The following is a 5,652-nucleotide window of genomic DNA, read 5'->3' as shown; positions in this document are numbered from 1 at the left end:
CAGTTACCCCAGCCCCCATCCCCCTCTCCAGCAACCCTTAGTTTGTTTCCTATAGTTAAGAGTCTTTTATGGTTTATCTCCCTCTGATTTCATTAATTCTTGTGCAACTATTATCTTCATGTATTATATCAACAAGATTAGTTGTTTTGAATAAACAGTTGTATTTCCTCTTTAGATTGAAGAAAAAATTAATTTATGCTTTATGTTTAGATTATAATAAATACCAATCAATTTGGCATATAGCATATCATATATCTTTTGATTTGGTCTCATAAGGGAAATTCTGAAAAACAATACTGAAATGATGAATAATAGAGTTAAAATCCCATTTTTGTCTTCTTGCTGATTTGAAATTATACCAGTGGGAAATACTGAACCAATAACATAGGCTGAGAGTCTTGTAGTTTCAATTTACCTCCCCTTTACATCCCTAAGGTTATAAGATAAAGGATGAATGGGTTCAGGGTAAGTGTGCTTTTTTATTGCTATTGCAGGATAGTAAGCATTTTTGTTTCAATGATTTTCTGTCATTATCTGAAAGTGATGGAGTCTGTGAGTCATAAAACAGTATAGTAAAAGGTTTTCTTGATACATTAAGTACCTTAGCAAACCCAATGTTCAATTTCTTCACATGAGGAGAATAGGGTTTAGTGGTACTCAGGGAACACAGATCTTCATCAAATGTGATCTGATTTCATGAAGAATAGTAGCACAGAAATATCTTTCTCCTGACCAAAGAGGTTTGTTTCAGTTCTAAAAATAATTATATATCTGCATATATAATAAATTAAAGAATGATATATTTTTAATGAATACAAAGTAAAAACAGTCTAGAAAAATAAGATCCAATTTATTTAATCCTTATCAAAATTGTAGTTTCACAATCTGGGTAAAAGTTTTCCACTGAGAACTATCATTAAGCTACTTCTAGTATCCTTCCTTTTTTTTTAAGAAAATAAAATATTTTAACTTTGTTTTCCAAATTTCCATGGTAACATCAATTAATTTTCTCTCAATGAACAGTACTGGACTATACAAAATACTAAGGATATACCTTCCTTTTTAAAATCATCGCTCTAGAACTTAGATGATAGATTCTGTAAAACATTATTTATATAATATTAGAGATGCTGAAGAGTGTACCATACATTTTGTCATCACCATGTTGACATTATCACTGACAGACATTATGTCTGTTTCTAATTACCAGTTAAAAAATATTTTGCAATGAATATGCATATGCTTGAACATATATGGTAACCTACAGGTGTTTTAACACTAAAAGATTCATGAATATAATATGGGTAAGCTTTGCACATATTAAAAACTTGATAGATTAATTTTAATTTCTTTTTTAAAAATTTCAAGTAATCTCACAACAAAAATATCTTAATAAATGTGTTTATTATCCACATATTTACCAGAATCAAATATCAAAAATGTAAACAGATATCTGGATTAATATCTAATAAATTACAATGAATTATAATAATTTCATTTAAAAAATCTAAGATTTATAATCAGCATTTAAAAACTGCCAAATATAGAACATCCACATAAATTGTAAGAATTTAGCTCTTTGGTAATAAATACTGAATTCCCTTAATCATAAGATTTCTGTTAAATTTCTAGTAATCAACCACTTCAGAAAACATTACATTATAATATCTTTGTATTATGAATATGATATATCCTTCAATATACTTCAATATATACCACATCATATCCCATATACTTTAACTTGAAGATAGAAAAATAGAAGTAATAAAATGTGAACAACATAGAGAAAATATACTGTGAAAAACATGAGCAGAGCCCTGGTACCTGTTGGACTATAATCAAAGATCTACATCTGGGGTGCTTGGGTGGTTTAGTTGGTTAAGCATCTGCCTTTGGCTCAGATCATGATCTCAGGGTCCTGGGATAAAGCCCTGCAGCAGGCTCCCTACTTGGCAGGAAGTTTGCTTCTCCCTCTCCCTCTGCTCCTCTCCCCGGCTTGTTCAGTCCCTCTCCCTCTCTCTCTCAAGTAAATAAATAAAATCTTAAAAAAAAAAATCTACATCTGTGTTAATTGGAATTCTGAAGAGAGAGGAGAAAAAGGAAACCCACAGACTTGACGTGATTACCTGGCATTCTGATTAGAAATCCCACATTTCAGAGGTGATTTCTATTGTGTTTCAATAATCTTAAAATTTACTGAACACCAAAGATTTTGATAATTAGCATGACATAAAGAGATATTAGAAATGGAATTTCAATTGTGAAACTGGTTTTATTTATGAGCATGGCTTATTTTGACAGGGTATTTTGAGGTAGTACTTATCTAGTGTTTGCCAAGTAAATGTAACACTTAACTGTTTTTATCACTAGATCATTAAAGTGACTATTCTTCTTTTTATCCAATTTTAAAATATTTTTATATCAACAAAAATAAGTATTTTATGTTTTTCAAATCACTGTTGCCACTAAAATGGCTTGTCAAATTCTATTCCTGAATCAAGTCAGGAAAAACCAAAGCATGCAGTTTAGGTATATCAAATAGAAACAATTCAATACAGAGAAACTAGTATCTGTACAAAATGTCAAGTTCATTGAAAGAGCACAGAAATCGAAGGTAAGGTAACTCAGATTTATGACTGTTAAGAAGTGGCTAGAGGCGGCCGGTGGCTCAGTCGTTTAACTTGACCTCTGACTCAGGTCATGATCTCAGGGTCCTGGGATCAAGCTCTGCATCATCCTCCCCACTCAGTGGGGACTCTGCTTCTCCCTCTCCCTCTGCCCCTCCACCTGCTTGTGCTCTCTCTCTCTCTCTCTCTCTGTCATATAAATAAATAAAATCTTGGAAAAAAAGAAGAGAAGTGGCTAGTAGCTCCATTTCTGGGGAAAAGAGAGGAGTTTGCATTAAGGGAGTTTAAGAACATTGCTGTGAATACCTCATGGATTCTGTTACTGCCAAGAGGTAGGTCAGGCTTGGCTGGCATCTCAAATAAGGGAGTGGTGACAGAAGCATCTAGAAAGGCATTGCTGAAAACGCAGAGTAACCTCTTTATTGCTGGTGCTTGTTCACACCAGCTGGGGGCTGCACAGTGGAGTTGGGACAAGGTTTTCTGACTCTCTGCAGGCTCTGAGTTTGCTCCTGAGGCTGCAGCCTCTATCTTTCCTCTCCTGTTGGATAGGTAATTCCAACAAAGAGAAACAGGAATTGCCTGACTTCTCCCTTCTTCTGTTATTGAATCTCCTAGGCCTTCCCATTAACAGAATCTTACCACACTCCAGCTGGTAATAAAATCTGGGTATTATTTTCAAGGTAGCAGCTCCCCTCCATAACATAGAGAGCACAATGATAAGAATGGGGTTGAAACAGATGAATGACCCTAAATGTTTACAAAAGATTGGATTCATATAATATTCTTAAGTTTGGAGAAGTTTGAGTGTAAAAGAAGAAAAAAAAATCAAGAGAAGCATAAAATTCCTATAGAAGAAGCAATGGAAGATATAACCTCTTGAAAACTTAGTTTTGTGAACAGAAATTTAAATCACAAAGCCGATGTGAACACCCCAAACAGATAGGTGAGACTATCAGCAGACTCACCCCACTTAGGAAATTGAAAAGAAAAAGGGGAGGCGCCTGGGTGGCTCAGTTCGTTAAGTGACTGCCTTCGGCTCAGGTCATGATCCTGGAGTCCCAGGATCGAGTCCCACATCGGGCTCCCTGCTCAGCAGGGAGTCTGCTTCTCCCTCTGACCCTCCCCCCTCTCATGCTCTCTCTCTCTATCTCATTCTCTCTCTCAAATAAATAAATAAAATCTTTAAAAAAAAAGAAAAAGGGGAAAATGGAATATATATAATGTTAATCTATAGATGACTCTATGTATAAATAAAATTTACCAAAGCAAATTTAACTGTTGTTGAAAAAACTTGTTCATTATCTATAATTATTATACTCTATTTTGAATTTGTCACAGATTTTTGAATGTTGTCATGAATAATAGCAAAACTAAATCAATTAGCCAACTTATTAGAGGATACTTTAAGAAATTGGGAATGGTATTTTTCCTCAGTAATATCATGGAAAAATATTATCTTTGTAAAATATCATGTAACTTCATAATGTGTTCTAAATTACATTAGTTAAAATGAATAATCTAACCATGTTACTGTTTTTTAAAGATTTGATTTTTTATTTGAGAGGGAGACAGAGCACAAGCAGGGGGGAGGGGCAAAGGGATAAGCAGACTCCCCGCTGAGCAGGGAGCCCAACACAGGGTTCAATCCCAGGACCCTGGGATCATGACCTGAGGTGAAGGCAGACCCTTAACAGGCTGAGACAGCTAGGCGCCCCATAATCTAACCATTTTAATATACCTACTGGCTAAAATAGGCTTAATTGATTTGAGCTGATATTTATAACCTGACAGCATAAAACTTAGTTCTCCCTTTATTGTTATTATTCATATAGTTAACAATAAATGAATATCCTTTCAGTTATATATATCAGTTTAGTTTGAAGTTCAAATACTTTGAAATTTTTTTGCATACTTATCTACAGAAAATTTATTTACAATTATTGCATGAAATAGAAAGAGCTATAAGCTGCATTTAATAGACAGCATACCCTTTTTATTTTGGACTCTCAGAATTGAGAGATCTGTGCCTTTTGCTCCAATTAACACTGCCGCCAGGAATAGTTGATAGTATAAGTACTTTTTAATATGGATTTCTAAGTTCTACATCTATGAACTCAGTTTGTGTTCATTATTCTTTTTTTTAATTTTTTTTAAAGATTTTATTTATTCATTCATGAGAGACAGAGGGATAGAGATAGAGGGAGAGAGAGAGAGAGAAAAGCAGAGGGAGAAGCAGGCTCCCAAGGAGCAGGGAGCCCAATGCGGGACTCGATCCCAGGACCCTGGGATCATGACCTGAGCCGAAGGCAGACGCAATCGCAGGGGTCAGCACATCCGGAGTGCAATGGATAAGCCTCGCCCTGGGAAAACCACCTTCGTGATCATGGTATCTCCCCTGCCAGGTAAGTATGTGTGTTCATTATTCTTAACATTACATATTTTAAGTTATTAGAGTTTAAATTTATACTGACTCTTCTTGATAAAATATCTTTTTTTCCCCTTGTTGGATTGGAATCCATTTATTCAATTTCAGATAAAGTACAGCCATATCTTGTCTGAAAATAATACAACATTCAATAATAATGCCTGGGATGGATAGTTATATGTTGATATTTTTATATAGAGCTCTGAAATATGATTCACCCATTAAAAGTGTGCAATTTTGGGGCGCCTGGATGGCTCAGATGGTTAAGCGTCTGCCTTCGGCTCAGGTCGTGATCCCGGTGTCCTGGGATTGAGCCCTGCAATGGGCTCCCTGTTCAGTGGAGAGCGTGCTTCTCCCTCTCCCTCTGCCCCTCCCCCTGCTCGTGCTCTCTCTCTCTGCATCTCTGTGTCTCAAATGAATAAATAAAATCTTTAAAAAAGATAAATAAAATAAAGTGTGTATTTTTAGTATAGTCACAGAGTTGCACAATTATCTCCACAATAAATTTTAGAACATCATCACCATCCTCCAAACAAAACCACACACCCAATAGCAGTGATTTCCCATTTCCTGATAGCCCTTCTACCAGGTGGTAAAATA

At 35.3% G+C, this 5,652-nt stretch overlaps 1 pseudogene; it reads right to left on the bottom strand.

Annotated features, from left to right (window-relative positions):
- Nucleotides 1-4,900: 4,900 nt before the first annotated feature.
- LOC114211568 (U1 spliceosomal RNA) lies at nt 4,901-5,037 on the bottom strand (annotated as a pseudogene).
- Between the last annotated feature and the right edge of the window lie 615 nt (nt 5,038-5,652).

Source organism: Eumetopias jubatus, unplaced genomic scaffold, assembly GCF_037043125.1.
Source record: "Eumetopias jubatus isolate StellerSeaLion01/CBP00866 unplaced genomic scaffold, mEumJub1_p1.0 scaffold_3, whole genome shotgun sequence".
NCBI classification, from domain to species: domain Eukaryota; kingdom Metazoa; phylum Chordata; class Mammalia; order Carnivora; family Otariidae; genus Eumetopias; species Eumetopias jubatus.
The sequence above is the reverse complement of the archived record's forward strand: the minus strand, read 5'-3'. Positions and strand labels throughout refer to the sequence as shown.